Source organism: Mauremys mutica, unplaced genomic scaffold, assembly GCF_020497125.1.
Source record: "Mauremys mutica isolate MM-2020 ecotype Southern unplaced genomic scaffold, ASM2049712v1 Super-Scaffold_100350, whole genome shotgun sequence".
Taxonomy (NCBI): Eukaryota; Metazoa; Chordata; order Testudines; family Geoemydidae; genus Mauremys; species Mauremys mutica.
The window spans coordinates 241856-259086 of record NW_025423321.1 but is presented as its reverse complement, the minus strand read 5'-3'; the positions used below and the strand labels follow the sequence as shown (position 1 = coordinate 259086).

General features: G+C 50.8%; 1 pseudogene; it reads left to right on the top strand.

Moving 5' to 3' along the window:
- Nucleotides 1-8847: 8847 nt before the first annotated feature.
- Nucleotides 8848-9056, top strand: LOC123361026 (annotated as a pseudogene).
- Nucleotides 9057-17231: the final 8175 nt, after the last annotated feature.

Here is a 17231-nt window from a genome sequence, read left to right as displayed (position 1 = left end):
CCTTTTTACCTTTTTAAACAGATAATTGGTAACTGTTTGCCATTTAATGCCAAGACTGATAGAGAACTCAGCTAAATCAGTGCTTACAGTAAGCTGAGACTTTTTGGTTGTGGCAAATAGTAACTGTGATTATTGGTAAACACAGTACTTACATTACATGTACATTTGTCTACTGGTGGGTTGCTAACACTTTTATCCTTTTAAAACACTTCTTTCCAAGAATTAACACACACATTGCCCGTTATACAATACTTTGGCCTAATTATTAATTGTATCCCACATACAGGATCCTAGTGAGATGCCTTTACTACAGGGCTTTGGAGCAACAGGCATGGATAAGCATACCCACTTTTGAGGAGTCCACTTGGTACAACCTCTAGTGTCCAATAGTTTCCCTTCCTCCCCAGCCCACTGGCTTGAGGTCTGAGGTAGCCAGAAGGATCCCAGGTGCAATCTGTGGAGTGGGCTAACTTTCCATCTCTTTGCTTCCAGAGCCTGTTGGTGTGCAATTTTAACAATTTCTTCACTTAACAAATTTTGTCTTACCGTACTGGAGACATACTGCATCCAGTTATATTGATAGGTATTAAACAATTTTTTTTTCTTTGCTTTAACAGATGTATTAAAACCTTAATATTTTCTGATATTACCCAAAACATCTTATGTTCTAAATATCTGCATTTTAGTACATTCCATAGCTATTGCAGTATGTTGTGTTTTTTTTAACTTATTTGTTTTTGTAATAGGTTGTTCTGTAGCTGGTATTAGCTTTTTCTGATTTCCTGAAAGACAAAAATAACATTTTTCTACCCCTTTCAGGGTGGCATTGATTGTCGCTTAAAAGATTCCTTTCTTTTACAAATACCCTTGCTGATTGCAGGCAAAACAGAGGAATTACACCCATATTTTCCTGTGGGTGTGGTTTTTTTTTTTTTTTTTTTTTTTTTTTAGGCAGGCCAGGTTTTAATGGCTTCTACTTTTTAAGGGTTATGGGGAAATTATTCCACTGTTGAGGTATACCACCTCATGAATTTAATAACTAAAGTTTTTCTTCTTATATAGCAGACCAAGTTTGTAATGTTTTTCCTGCTGTGTTAAGCTTTAAGTTTATTCACAGGTAATAGCTGAGAAGCATCATTACCATATTACCTTAAAGGATTTTTCCAAAAATCATACACACTATACGTTGTTACAGGGGTACTTACTAACATTAAATTTATTTCAATGTTTAATATTAACAATAACATTTAGCATCAAATCTCTTAAAGGGATCTTGTTATACCATGTCTTTTATTTAGGCAATTTCTTTTGTGCTGGCAGTTTTCACCTTCCTTTATCAGTTAGGTAATTTGCATCAACACAGGCTTGGCTTTTGGATTCAAAGCCATCAGCAGAGCTCAGAGACTCTGGGTACGTCTACACTACGGGACTATTCCGAATTTGCATAAACCGGTTTTGTAAAACAGATTTTATAAAATCGAGTGCGCGCGGCCACACTAAACACATTAAATCGGTGGTGTGCATCCATGGTCCGAGGCTAGCGTCGATTTCTGGAGCGTTGCACTGTGGGTAGCTATCCCGTAGCTATCAAATAGTTCCCGCAGCCTCCCCCGACCCTTGGCATTTCCGGGTTGAGATCCCAGTGCCTGATGGGGCAAAAATCATTTTCGCGGGTGGTTCTGGGTACAGCCTCACCCCTCCCTCCCTCCCTGACAGCGGCAGACAACCGTTTCGTGCCTTTTTTGCTTGGTGAACCGTGCAGACGCCATAGCACAGCAAGCATGGACCCTGCTCAGCTCCATACCGCAATCGTGGATGTTTTAAACACCTCGCGCACTCTCGTGCAGTATATGCTGAACCAGGACCTTCGAACCGAGGTGAGTAAGAGGCGGATATGGCAGCGCGGCGATGACAGTGATGAGGATGTGGACACAGAATTATCTCAAACCGCGGGCCCCGGCGCTTTGGAGATCCTGATGGTAATGGGGCAGATTCTATCCATTGAACGCCGATTTTGGGCCCGGGAAACAAGCACTGACTGGTGGGACCGCATTGTGTTGCAGGTGTGGGACGATTCCCAGTGGCTGCGAAACTTTCGCATGCGTAAGGGCACTTTCATGGAACTTTGTGACTTGCTTGCCCCTGCCCTGAAACGCCATAATACCAAGATGAGAGCAGCCCTCACAGTAGAGAAGCGAGTGGCGATAGCCCTGTGGAAGCTTGCAACGCCAGACAGCTACCGGTCAGTCGGGAATCAATTTGGAGTTGGAAAATCTACTGTGGGGGCTGCTGTGATGCAAGTAGCCAAAGCAATCACTAAGCTGCTGCTACGAAAGGTTGTGACTCTGGGAAACGTGCAGGCCATAGTGGATGGCTTTGCTGCAATGGGATTCCCTAACTGTGGGGGGGCGATAGATGGAACCCATATCCCTATCTTGGCACCGCAGCACCAGGGCACCCAGTACGTAAACCGGAAGGGGTACTTTTCAATGGTGCTGCAAGCACTGGTGGATCACAAGGGACGTTTCACAAACATCCACGCGGGATGGCCAGGGAGGGTTCATGACGCTCGCGTATTCAGAAGCACTACTCTGTTTAAACGGCTGCAGCAAGGGACTTACTTCCCAGACCAGAAAATAACAGTTGGGGATGTTGAAATGCCTGTCGTTATCCTGGGGGACCCAGCCTACCCCTTGATGCCATGGCTCATGAAGCCATACACAGGCAGCCTGGACAGTGGTCAGGATCTGTTCAATTACAGGCTGAGCAAGTGCAGAATGGTGGTGGAATGTGCATTTGGCCGTTTAAAGGCGCGCTGGCGCACATTACTGACTCGCTCAGACCTCAGCCAAACCAATGTCCCCTATGTTATTGCTGCTTGCTGTATTCTCCACAATCTCTGTGAGAGTAAGGGGGAGACCTTTATGGCGGGGTGGGAGGCTGAGGCAAATCACCTGGCCGCTGATTACGCGCAGCCAGACACCAGGGAGATTAGAAGAGCACACCAGGAAGCGGTGCGCATCAGAGAAGCTTTGAAAACGAGCTTCATCAATGGCCAGGGTACAGTGTGACTGCTGTGTTTGTTGATGAACACCCAACCCCCTTGATTGACTCAGTCCCTGTAAGCAACTCCCCCTCCCCCTTCGAGTACAGCTTACTTATGCAAATAAAGTCACTCTCATTTAAAAAGCATGAATTCTTTATTGATTCATTATAAAAAGAGGGAGAGAAGTAAGGGTGTGCTTTGGGAGGAGGAAAGGAGGGATGGAGAAGGCCATTAAAAAAAAATTCAGAGTAACGGCATCCTTCTGGTTGGGCTGTCCACGGGGGTGGAGTGGGCGGGTGCACGGAGCCTCCCCCCACGCGTTCTTACACGTCTGGGTGAGGAGGCTAAGGAACATGGTGAGGGGGGAGGGTGGTTATACAGGGGCTGCAGCGGCACTCTGTGATCCTGCTGCCGTTCCTGAAGCTCCACAAGACGCCGGAGCATGTCAGTTTGATCACGCAGCAGCCCCAGAGTTGCATCCCGCCACCGCTGATCTTCCTGCCGCCACCGCTGATTTTCCTGCCGGTCTTCCTGCCGCCACCTCTCATCTCGGTTGTCCCTCCTGTCCTCACGTTCATCCCTCCTGTCCTCACGTTCACTGGCCTCTTTCCTGTAATTTGAAACCACGTCCTTCCACTCATTCAGATGAGCTCTTTCATTGCGTGTAACTTCCATAATATCCGAGAACATCTCATCTCGCGTCTTCTTTTTCCTCCGCCTTATCTGTGCTAGCCTTTGGGATGGAGGAGGGACGCTTGAAAAATTTGCAGCTGCATGAGGGAGATAAATATTTAGAAAGATACATTTTACAGAACAATGGTTATACTCTTTCACAGTGAAAAGCACTATTCACCTTACATAGCACATGTGATTTCCCTACAAGGTCGCATTTTTCATCTTAATAGTGACTGCTTGCATCTCTGGGGTTACAGATCTCAGACACAGGTCCAGGCATCAGGATTCAGCTTGCATGCGGCCATGGTAAGCCACTGTCTCAGTGATTTACCCCTCCCCCCCCAACGCATGGCTAATACCACGCTAGCTCCCTGCTAATCAACAACCTTCCCCCTCCCCCCCACCCACTGCTTGTCCGGTAGCTTGGGGAAGATCGCCTCGCCGGTGACCAAACAGAAAAGATCATCGGCATTTCACTCCTCCCCTCCCCCCGCTTCGCTACGTGCAGGAAAGTGTTTTTTTTAAGCTGCTGCATTCCACGAACCCAGTAGAAAAATGGCCACCCCCCTTACTTAAATTCCTGATTTTTAACCAGGTTATCCTGAACGATATCACTTTGCTGAGGATAACAGAACAAGATAAAGAGCGGATGCTTCTTGAATGCCAGCAGTCACCGGGACCATACGCCGCTATGCTTTGCCACGCAATGATACCTGATTACTTGCTACATGCATGGCATGGTAAAGTGTCCTACCATGGTGGGCGGAACAAGGATGCCTTGCCCAGAAACCTTCTGCAAAGGCTTCTGGAGTACCTACAGGAGCGCTTCATCGAGATGTCCCTGGAGGATTTCCTCTCAATCCCCGGACATGTTAACAAACTTTTCTAAGTAACTATACTGTCTGCGAATGCATCCCAAGTCCTCTGGGCAAATCAATCATTAAAAAAGGCTTGCTTAAAAAACACTGTTTGCTATTTGCAAAGGTACACTCACCAGAGCTCCCTTCCAGGGCGTCATTCTCTGGAATAGTTGCTTGTGAGGGCTGGGAGCAGGGTAATTCCGTCAGGGTGATAAAAAGCTCCTGGCTGCTGGGGTTCACGGAGTGCTGTGTGCTCTCTGCGAGGTCTTCCTCTTCTTCTTCCTCTTCATCTTCCCCGTCTGCATAATCCTCAGACATGGCAGAGATTACAACCCCCAACTCGGAATCCACGGTCAGGGGTGGGGTACTTGTGGCGCAGCCCCCTAAAATTCCATGCAGCTCATCATAGAAGCGGCATGTTTTTCGACCTGCCCCGGACCTTCCGTTTGCTTCTTTGGTTTTCTGGTAGGCTTGTCTGAGCTCCTTAACTTTCACTCTGCACTGCACGGAGTCCCTGCTGTGGCCTTTAGCCGTCATAGCCTTAGAAATTCTTTCAAATACTTTTTCATTTCGTCTTTTGGAACGCAGTTCTGTTAGCACTGAATCCTCTCCCCATATAGCGATCAGATCCATTACCTCCCGAGCGGTCCATGCTGGGGCTCTTTTTCGATTCTCAGGAGACAGCATTGTTAACTGTGCTGATGAGCTGTGCGTGGTCACCTGTGATGATGAGCTCTCCACGCTGTCGAAGCAGGAAATGAATTTCAAAAGTTCGCGGGGCTTTTCCTGTCTACCTGGCCAGTGCATCCGAGTTGAGAATGCTGTCCAGAGCGGTCAGTGGTGCACTGTGGGATAGCTCCCGGAGGCCAATACCGTCGATTGCGGCCACACTAACCCTATTCCGATATGTTAATACCGATATTAGCGCTACTCCTCTCGTCAGGCAGGAGTACAGAAACCGATTTAAAGAGCCATTAAAATCGATATAAGGTGCCTCCTAGTGTGGACGGTTGTGGCGTTAAATCGGTTTTACGCTCCTAAAACCGGTTTAAACGCGTAGTGTAGACCAGGCTTCTGTCTTAAAAGGGACACAATCAACTTCCACCAGAGTTTTGATTTCTTTCCACTTTCAACTCCTGCTTACAAAACACACAGAGATCTGAAAAAGAAAACAGTCTATTGCGGCTCTTTTTGGAGCCCTAATAGGATTTTAATTCAGTAGCATATTTCATTTGTATTTCTTTTACCCCTTTTTACAATATACACTGCACATGTCCTAGGGAAAAAGCACATTTCTTCTATACTACAACTTTTTTTTTTTAAACATTAGCCATATCAATTTTACATACGATGTAACTATTTCTTTTTTCTTACAGAGTTTTCATGTACCCTTATCAAAAGTGACAGTCTGATTACACAGAGCCATTTTAAGGCTCAGTGTTTTTAACATTGCTTCTTTTTGTTTTGTGCACCTCACCTCTGCTGTTGCTTCAGAGGGGCACTGTTAAAAAAAACTTTTTTATTCTTTCACTACAGCTCTTATCTGCTATTGTTACCAAAAAAAACCAACAACCAACCAAACAAAAAGACTCCAGAATCTCTCCCTATTCTCCTGATTTTGACTGCCCTATTGCAGGTCATGGGACTTGGTTTTTATTTAAAAAAAACATTTTAAATTTTATAAAGAATCAAGTTACCCCTTAAGGGTTAAATGCTAAATCCCAAAGCCAAACAACACTAATTACCTGTGTCTTGCAAAAAGGTCTGTCAGTTTTGCAACTTTGAATTAAGAGTCAAATGAATTTTTAGTGGCATTAAAAACAAAAACAAAACTAATTTATCTTACACCTACAAAACAGGAGTTTTACAAACCAGATGTGCTGGTTTAGATTCTTAGAACTTTACATATTTTCACAGACAAATAGATACATACACATTTTCACAAAATTTAACTGCTTAATTCTCTCCAGCCTTTGTAGAGTTAACTTTTCACTCTCTCTCCTTAAATCACTTGTTTTTCTCCCAAAATAACACCTTTATCACCTCAGATTTCACCATTTTAAGTATTGTTCCAGGGGTTCATGCCTGCACTTACTGCTTTTCTTACTCCTTACACTATGCCCTTAGGGCTTCCAACCTGTTTTTCAGTTTCTTTATCTGTTGTTTGCCTGCTTTTAAGGGGTTTGGATCGATCCGGGGTGGAGGTTTTTTTTTTTTTTGGTTTTTTTTTTGAGAACGGGGTAAAGGGGAGCGCTCGGTCTGGTGGTGGGAGAGGAGGCTTTTAATAAAGCTTTTAACCTATTATTTGAATATTTGAGAGAGGCGAGTTTTGATTTTGTCCAGCTACGATTTGCCTCTTCCCGCCACTGAATGAAACAATTAACCTCTTCTTTAGCCAATTTAGCTTTAGGTTGGCCGAGTTTGTCATTTAAGACGTCCACTTGGTCTTTGTTCCAAGATTTTAACAGTGGCCACTGAGTTTTGGGATTCCCCTGAGTTAGCCTAGACCATTTTTCCAGAAATTTACAGGAGTCCGGACCCTTCTTACAGGAGTCTGGACCCATCCTAAATATATAAAATGAGCCAGCGTTCGTTTAGGGAACTGTCCTGACTTAGACGTCTGGTTACCCATACAGGAGGACTTCACACACCAATCGCACAAGAAGGAAATTCGGGTTCGTCAGAGCAACACACAAAAGGAGCCCACTGGCTACTGCCTCAATTGCCCTTGCTTTCACACCAGGGGTTTTACCCAAAGTGTGGTGCGGCTGCAATTGTGCAGATTCCACTCACTCAGACCGCCGGGACAGGAACCCCTTGGTCGGCCGATCCCCGGACAGAGATGGCACCCAGACTCAACACTCCACAGGAAGACAGATAGACACAGAGACAGGACAGTCCTCAGTCCGGACAAAACACAGAAATAATTACCTGACCAGATTCCTGATGTCAGATCCTGGGATCCCTACCAGAACAGAGTGGGAACCAACAGGTTCGATGGCGTAGACTTCACTGTGGTCGTGCGCCTTTCCGTTCTGGTGGAGGACCGCTCGGGCCAAATGCCCAGGTGCCGGCTGCCACGGTCGTCCCACAAAACGGTCAGGAATCACACAGTCCCAGTGAAGACGGTTGCCATCTCGGTGGAACCTCCAAATTGTCAAAGTTAGAATCAAGACTCACAATTTGTCAGACCACTCTGTTTTTATTAGCGCAGCGCTCCGCCAATAACACTCAGATAATGTGAGTGGCCATGCAAGACCCAAACAGTCTTATTTATACAGATAAAAGAGCAGGAATCAAACAAAGGGACAAAGAGAGAAAAACAGCAAAATTCACCTGGGGCATAGCATGCGTATCCTACTTCCTTACTAACTCCTATAGATCTAAGGCTAATGCTTCACCAATTGCCCTTAAACGGTGCAATTGTTCTATGTTAATGTCTGTATTCCTGACACCTGGACTCCAGCATTCCAGCGATTTTCCTTAAAGGTACAGACAGCATTTATTTAATCCTATCTATTTTTGTAATATAATTAATTATACTTTCACACACCTCAGGCTCAGCTTTAGTTCTGTTTCTCAGCTCTTTTGGAAAATCGATCTTTAGTCTGACATGTAGCATCCTTGCATTAGGAGATGGCTAATTAATAAGACCATAAACCTTGGCAATCAAATGGAACCTGAAGTCCACAGAAGAGCCCGAAAGGCCCTTGGGGAGTGGAGTGCAAGTTGAGGAAGACTTCCCTGCACAGCTTCTCTCTCAATACTCGTTTTCCTGAATTGAGCGCAAAAGTCGGGAATCAGCTCAGGGTAGGGTTATACCATGTGTGTGCAGTGGTTAGACAAGAAACTGGACTGGTATGGAGCAAAACACTTGTGTGTACGTTTGAGAAGGAGCAGAAAAGAGCATTGGGGCTGCGGTATAGCGCTTGCATAGGCTTTCTTTGGCCTGTTTTGCTGTAAGAGTTAACAGTGAGAGATTGTTAGTCACAGGTCAGTGGGTGCGTTTATGCAAATTAGGAGCATATAGGGAAACCAGCAAGAGGAAGGAGGCTGAAAGACTTCTCTGTCTTTGAACAGAATTGTGTGTTAAGGGCTCTTGCTTTGAATTCTTCCAGTGGAGTCATTTCGGGGAAGTGATCATCACTTCGAGTTACCTAGTTATCAAGTGTTGTGAATGGTGTTTGGTGCGTGTCTGGGAGCTCCTCGTGCTGAAGTAGAAAGCAGTGGGGGAAGAGCGGCTGCCTAGCATCCGAAATTCTCAGCATTGCTTCTCGGCTCCTTGGAGCTAAGATCAAAAGCGTAGTGTCTGTTCTTATCAGTTTAACATTATCTAAATTGTATCTGATAGGTCCTTTATTTGAGGACTGTATATTAAATTGATTTTTGAAACAAGGGGATGGAATAGGAGCTTGCTCTATCCACCCTATGCATTGACCTGGCACTGCAGTGTCTCCAGGACCAGTGCCTCTCCTTTTGGGGAGAATTGTCTGGTTAAAAAGCAGAAAAAAGTTTCACTTTAAAGATGTTGATTTGAGAAGATTTTTTTAAAGTAGTTGAAAAATCAGGTTTCTTTATCACTTTGGTTTCTTCATAACAACATATTGTTAAAATTTCTTGGGAGTGTTTTTCAAGTCTACAGATGTGAGTTTTTTTGTCTTGCTAGAAGATTGTTTTAAAAGCTGGGATTCTTCTGTTTCCTTTGAATCTTTTTAACAATATGAGGGATGAATGCTTTCCAGACTGAGGGTCTGTTTGGGAGATGGTTGGTTGGGGGGGGGGGTTGTGTGTGCGGGGGGACACACACACAGATTGGTAATATTTGAGTCACATGTATATCAATAACTGGATGAGTTACATAGACTTCTCTCCACCCAGCCTACGTTCCATGTTTCTTAACTGAGCCTGCCACCCACCATCCCAGAGCAGAAGCCTGAAGCTTGAGCCCCACCGCACTCCCTCAGTTACAGCCCAGGAGGCTGTGGCCACAATAAAAGCCCCTGGTGGCCACATTTGAGAAATGCTGGAGCCTCACAGTAAACAAATCCCAGCAGGTTTGTCACTCCCTGTCCTGCACCCTGGGGATTTCCTGCCCTCTCCCACCCAGACCAACCTTCCTGGAAGTTCCCACCCCCTATGTATTTACTGCCCTTTCTCCCCGCCAAGGGGAACCCGCCAGCAACTCCCTGATAATCCCTCCCTCAACTGGCTCCACTGCAGCCATTTCCCTTCCCCGGCCCCTGGAAGGACGGAATGAGCTGGAGCAAAACATGGATGTTGCGCTGCAGCCTGTTAGGGCAAAAAGGGCAATTGGGGACATGTCAGAACAGGAAATAATTTCACAGCACAATTCCCCCCAGGCTCTTTCCCTGCACACAGATATTCCAGCTTGTCCTGCATGGGACAGAAACATTCAAATCTAGGGCTGTCAATTAATCGCAGTTAACTTGCATAATTAACTTTTAAAAAATCATGATTAATCTGTTTTAATCACACCGTTAAACAATAGAATACTAATTTAATTTTGTTTTTCTACATTTTCAAATATATTGATTTCAATTACAACACAGAATACGAAGTGTACAGTGCTCACTATATATAGTTTTATTACAAATATTTACACTGTAAAATATAAAGTACTGTAGTGCAATCTCTTTATCATTAAAGTGCAACTTGCATATGTAGATATTTTTTTGCTGTTGCAGAAGTGCACTCAAAAAGAAAACAATGTAAAATTTTAGAGTCCAGTCAGTCCTACTTCTTGTTCAGCCAATCGCTAAGACAAACAAGTTTGTTTACATTTACTGGAGATAATGCTGCCCGTGTCTTATATACGTCACCTAAAAGTGAGAACAGGCTCTCTCATGGCACTTTTGTAGCCAGCGTTGCAAGGTATTAACGTGCCAGATATGCTAACATCCATATGCCTTCATACTTCAACCACCATTCCAGAGGACATGCTTCCATGCTGATAACGCTCGTTAAAAAAATAATGCATTAATTTGTGACTGAAGACCTTGATGAAGAACTGTATGTCCCCTGCTCCATGGTTTTATCTGCATTCTGCCATATATTTCGTTTTATGGCAGTCTTGGGTGATGACCCAGCACATGTTGTTCACTTTAAGAACACTTTCACTGCAAATTTGACAAAACACAAAGAAGGTATAATGTGAGATTTCTAGAGATAGCTACAGCGCTCGACCCAAGGTTTAAGAATCTGAAGCGCCTTCCAAAATCCAAGAGGGACGAGGTGTGAAACATGTTGTCAGAAGTCCTTAAAGAGCAACACGCTGATGCAGACACTACAGAACCTGAACCACTAGACAGGAAAATCAATCTTCAGTGGGTGGTATCTGACTCAGATGAGGAATATGAAGGTACTTTGGATCATTATCGAGCAGTACCTGTCATCAGCATGGAAGCATGTCCCTGGCCTCTGATTGCTAGAAGCTGGGAGGGGAGAACAGGGGCTGGAGCTCTCCATGGCCGCCTGGTCTGGTCACTCCCTCTGAAGCCCATAGCCAGGGCCAGCCTTAGGGGTGGGTGCCACCAGGGAATTGCCCAGGGGTACCGTGGTCAAGGGTGGTGCTGTACGGTGGCAGAGAGGCGTGTGCTGCCGGTGTAAAGTCAGAAACTGCTCCCGGCTGGCAGGGGAGTGCTGCTTGGGGTGGTGCCCAGATTTCTCCCTGCTCCCTCCCGGCATAGGAGCATGGGGGGAGGGAGGGGAAGAGAAGGGGGAGATAGCGGTGATGAGCGGATACTGCTCCCCCAATGTTCCTCCGTGCCCCCCTAGGGGGCTGTGAGGGGTGAGCAAAGAGCGACGTCAGGGCTCCCTGCATCCAGGTCACCTTCCCCACCACTTGGGCTGCATAAGGGGAGGACAGAGGGAGCAAAAAGCCTTTGTGAGCTCAGCACACACAAGCCAGGAAAAGATTAACACCCACACCCAGCCCAGCCAAAGTGGGAGCTTCTCCCACTTCCCGGCCACAGGCCCACGGGGCTCATGGATGGAGGAGTTTGGTGGGCAGTGGGGGCCCCTGAAGAACTAGCTCAGCGTGTGAATGAGTGACTGGGACGTATGTGGGGCCGGACTGTGGGTTGGGGTGTCCAGGAGGACCCAAGGGAAGGGACTAGGGGGATTAGGGATCGAGGAGGGCGGGGTTACCAAGGTGCATTGTGGGAATGTGGGATTTAGAGAGCCCAGAGTGGATGGGTGGGGGCGGGTTGGAGGACCCCACAGTGGCTGAAAAGGGGAACCCAGCAGGTTGGGGGGCAGCAGAGATTGGAGATGAGGAACCCCCCACCTGGGAATGGACTGGGGCAGTTGGGGGATGGGAAAGTGGGGCCCAGCAATGGAGAAATGGGCTGGAATCAATTAGGGGTGGGGCGCTGGGGGGGGGAGAGGGAGGAGGAGGAGGTCGGGGGCAGGGTGACGGGGGGGGGCTGAAGGGACAGGCCGGGCAGAGCGGACAGGGTGTGGGAGGGGATGCTGGGGGCGGGGCTGGTGGGAGGGTCACGGGGGGGGAGGGGTGAAGCCCTTTCACTCCGCGCTGCGTCTGCCCGGGATTCGAATCCCAACGGCCGCAGCGCGCGCCTGGGGCGGGGGGGGGCAGCGAAGCCTCGGGGCGAGGGAACCGGGGCCTCCCCACACGCGCCGAGTCTCTGTCCTGCGCTCTCTCCGCCAATCAGGGAGCGGGGAGGGGCGGGGCGAAGTGATGAGCTGCGGCCCCTCCTCCCATAGAGGCCGCGTGTGAGAGAGAGAGAGAACTACACTTCCCAGAGTGCACCGGGAGGGGGCGTTGTCTGAGCAACTGTCTGTCACTTCCGCTCTGAGACGAGCCAGGAACTACAACTCCCAGCCTGCCCCGGGGCACCTCCGTCCTCTCCAGCCCAGGTGAGGGCGGGTCCCTGGGTCAACCCGACACCTCCCCCCCAGCGCAACTCCTCATCCCCACCCCCCAGAGAGCCCCGGCCCCGCGCAGGAACGTGCTGCGCCGCTTCGCCCCTTTCACCCCCCTGCACAAAGCGGGTCGGGGCCGGGTCTGGCTCTGTGCGGGGGCTGGATCCACGTGTTCCCGGCACCCCTACGTGTCACCCCTCGACTCCCGCTGCCCCCAGCCCCGCCCCCCTCCCCGGGTGAGCCCGGCTCCAAACACCCGCAGACAGACCCGCCCCGGCCTTCCCCGAGCCCCCTGATGCCCCCGCCCCCAAAGCCCCACCCCGCCCCTTCCCCCAAAGCCCCGCCCCCGCTGTGCCCGCCCCCAAAGCCCCGCCCGGTTGCTGCCCACCCCCGTGCGGGGGCACCAGCTCTGTACCGGGTCGTGATGGGAAATTGTCCAAGCTGGCCCAGGAGAGACATGTGTGTCCCTGCTGCCTCCTGCTGGTGGGGCTGAGCCCCGCTCTGTGTGTGTGTGTGTGTGTGTGTGTGTGACACTGTTTGTATCAGTGTGTTGCTGGGCTAACCAGTAGGAAATGGCTTTGCAGGATTTTGTATCCTGCAGCAAGTGACTGACTGACTGACATGCACACGCACACTGATGCACAAAGGGACTCACACAATCCCAAGAATACTCACACACAACACACCCAGAGGGACATGCTAGCTCAACCCCCAAAGAGAGCAACAATCACATCCCCAGCCGCACTCACAATCACCACCCCACACCATAATATTTGCAACCGTGCTCAGAGACACAACTGCACACAGTTCACTCCCACTGCTCCAAATACAAGGACCTCCTGCCCCACACAGCATGTGCCAAGGCCTGTGGAACTCACTGCCACTGGACAGCTACCAATGAGAATGATCCCCTCCTGCTGGATCATCTGCTTGGCCCCCTGCCCCCTCTCGGGACGCGCTGTGCGGCGTGGCTGGGGATTGTGCAATGGCCCAGCACCAGACAATGCAGAACGGACACCACACACCCTGCCCTGCCTAACCTGAGCTGCTCTCCAGGTGCATTGGAGCCCAGCACCCCGCACCTTGGCCCTCCTGCCCCACAGGGGGTGAGCTGCAGCCCCTGCCACACTCTGCAGAGGGGAGAAGGGTCAGGCCAGCCAGCCCTTGTAAGATGGGGAAATCACCATCGAGGTCGATGGTATGGGGGCTGTGACATACAGAGAAACAGTTGTCGCGCCGGCAGAAGGCAGCAGAGCATTCGCACACACATACACACACACACACACAATTGCAAACATACACGAACACATGCATGAATCCAGCCACACACAAACAATTGCTAATATACACAAACACCCGCACAAATCCAGCCAACACCAACACAAGCCTGGGAACCAGGGGAGCAGAGCAGGCTGGGGCCGGGTCACTCCACTTCCCGCAGGAAGTAGCCAGCCCCCCATGTCCCACAATGGCCTGGGACCAGCCCCCCTCTGCTTCCCCCCACGCAGGCCTGGGGCCCCAGCCTGCTCTGCTCCCCTGGCTCCCAAACTTGGGGGGGGGGAACCGCCCCACAGCACTCGCCGGCGACGTGGCTGGGAGCCAGGGGAATGGACCAGGCTGGGGCTGGGTCACTCCACTTACCATGCAGTGAGTGCAGGGGCGGGGGCCATGAGGAAGAGCCGGGCAGCCCCCCCTGCAGCAGCTCCCCACCCCAGCTCACCTCCACTTCACCTTCTCCCCTGAGCACGCCGGCACTGCTCCACTTCTCCCGCCTCCCAAACTTGTGGTGCCAATCAGCTGTTTAGTGCCGCAAGCCTGGGAGGGGAGGAGAATCAGAGCAGGGGTGGCGTGCTCAGGGGAGAAGACGGAGCAGAGGTGACCTGGGACAGGGAGCGGTGCCCCTGCACACCCCCACCCCCGTTACTTGCTGTGGGCAGCCCTCCCCCCGCACCTCCCCAAGCCTCCTGCCCCAGCTCACCTCCACTCCCCCGCCTCCCCTGAGTGCGATTTTTGGTGCCCCCAACCACTTGGCACCCTGGGCGGCCGACTAGTTCACCTAGTGGTTGCACCGGCCCTGGCCACTGCCTGTCAGCAGGATTCCCCCTCCTCCTCCTCAGGGAGACTAAATCTCCGCACCTAGACAGCCAGTCCATCCGCTGCACCCCAGTCCCCCATGCCTGAGCCTCCCTGCCAAAGCCCTGCACCTGGCTCCAGAGAATTAAGTCTCACGTGTCGCTGGGAACACGACTTCTTGTGCCCAGAGAGTCTCGGCCCCCCTCAGTAGCTGACCTGAGAAACACAGTGTCTGCAAAAGCAGCAAAGAGTCGTGTGGCACATCACAGACTAACAGACGTATTGGAGCATGAGCTTTCATGGGTGAATCCCCACTTCGTCGGATGCGTCAGTGTCTGCCTTTTCCAAAGAAGTGCCTGGAGGGCCTTTTTCTATGTGACCATGTGGCCTAAGGGATAAGGCGTCTGACTTCGGATCAGGCGATTGAGGGGTCGAGTCCCTTCGTGGTTGTGCTTGTGCAGTTTTACCTTTGGGCTGAAAGTCCTGCTCCCTTCAGGGCTGGAACCTCTTCTTGGCTGCTCAGGCCAATGCTCTGGCTTCAGCTAGAAGGAGTTGGGGGTTGGGTGTCACAAAGGCTGGGGCATGAGCCCCAGGTGCTTCCAGTCTCGCCTTTGCCCTTCCTGACTTGCCAAAGAAAATGGGCGGCTACCCGGGCTACCGTGTGGAGCAGTTTCCCTCTTCCAAGTGTGCACCTGTCCCTGTGCTGGAGGGTACTTGCTACATAGCGCCTTGGGAGCCTGGGTGTTTCTCTGCTTCTCGCCAGCTGGGGAAAAGCCTCTTGGGGTAAAATCTCCTGCCCCATTGCAAAAGTGAGCACCTTGAGTGGGAACGGTCAGAGGCTGCACCAGGGGGGCTGGCCCTGCTTTCCTACCATCTTCTGATGTTGGCCACTGAGCATCAGCAGCCGCCCTGCATGCTGGTCTGTGGGTGGCCTTCAGTGCGTGTTTGGCATGGCAGGGAGCAGGGTGTCTTTGTGCCTGTCTGAAGGCCACACATAGGCATGGTCCTGCCCTCCTCTGGCCCTGACCTCAGTTGCTCTGTGGCTTTTAAGCCTTCCCTTGGAGCCATCAGCACCAGCCGTCTCTGCTCTAGGTGCCCAGAGGAGGAGAGGTGCTGGGCTCTGTGACGAAGTGGGGGATTTTCTTAGGGTTTTCTGTGTTTTCCAGTGGTTCACATGCACAGGGAGCGGGACTCAGTGTCCCCGGGTGTTACTGGTTTAACGAGGGGAGGGGAAAGGGAGTTTGTTGTTACAGAGGATCGGAGAGGGACTTGGGACCCTGGCTGATGGCCTGGAGGATGGAGACCCCAGCGACTGGTGACCTGGTGACCCAGCTCAGGAGTCACAGCCAGTTCTGGCCAGTGAGAGGACAATGGGCTGCGGGGAGAGGACCCCGTGACCAACCTGTTCCAGCCAGAGGGGGGCGGAGAGGAGAGGAGGCCCAGGTAACCCTGTTTACCTGGAGAAAAGACAATGGACAGAGGCAGGGCCTGGGGCCGGGGATAGGCCTAGCTGGGGAGCAGGGGGGCTCGGGGCTGGCGAGGGGAAGCAGGCAGAGCCCACCTGGCTGCAGGAGGACTGGGATGTGCTGGGCTGAGGGAGGCCAGGCCTGAGGCCCTGAGAGTTTCCTGTGCTGTGTTCAACTCTCAATAAACCCTCCTGTTTTATGCTGGCTGAGAGTCACTCCGGTCTAGAGAACAGGGGGCAGCAACCCCTTCGGGGGTGAGGAGGCCCAGGGGGTCCAGAGCGCGTGGACTCCCTGAGGGGGCCCACGGCAGAGACAGACGTGCTAAGGCTCAGAGAGGTGTGGCTCCAGGAGGTGGAGGGGCCTGACCCCGAGAGAGAATGGACCCCCGAGAAGGGCTGTCGCACTGAAAGGGGCACCACCCACGGACCGCACGGGGCCAAGAGTGGGCACGATCTGTGAGTCCGTGACAGGCAGTGACATCACAAAGGCTTTTTGCAGGACCTCAGACTTTTGGTCAAAGGTGGTGGGGAGGTGGTGACCTCACAGAGAGATGCTGACATCAGCCAGGCAGGACAGGGGCGAGGGGCCAGGAAAACCTCAGAGACCCCTGTGGCTTTGCTTCAGCAAGTCTCCTTCTCCAGGTCTCTCTTTGAGGACTGAGAGAGTATTCGGCTTCACGGACGTGAGTGCCAGGAGGAACCTCTTTCGAGTTTTCTCCTTCCCTTTTAGTGATTTTACTAGAAAACATCCGTCCCTGTTTAGAAGGTAAGAGCCTCCTCGAGGGAAGGGATGTCCTGGGCGTGTCACAGCTTGGATGCCGGTGCCCCCCCATGTAAGGAAGTTCCCGCTACCCTGCTCTGTGTTCGCAGGGCGGGAGAGAGCAGCATCCACGGCAGTAATTTGCTCCTGGCTGCCGGAGCAGAGCAGCAGGCTCAGCTGTCAGAACTTCCCAGAGTGATGAAAGGGGAGGGGCCCATGGCTCTGTAGCAGGAATGCAGGGCAGGCGAGTTCACAGAGGGTATAGTGGGATACTGGTGGAGGCCAGTTATGGTGATATAATGAACAGCAGCGTCTACACTGACACCCTGTCACTTTAAGTTTGCTGCAAAAAGCTCATTGAAGTGGTTTTATTTGGTCACCAAAACAGGGCAGTTTTGTCACCAGATGTGGCATTGCAGTGCCAACCGAGGGAGTGTTGTGTGTTTTTCA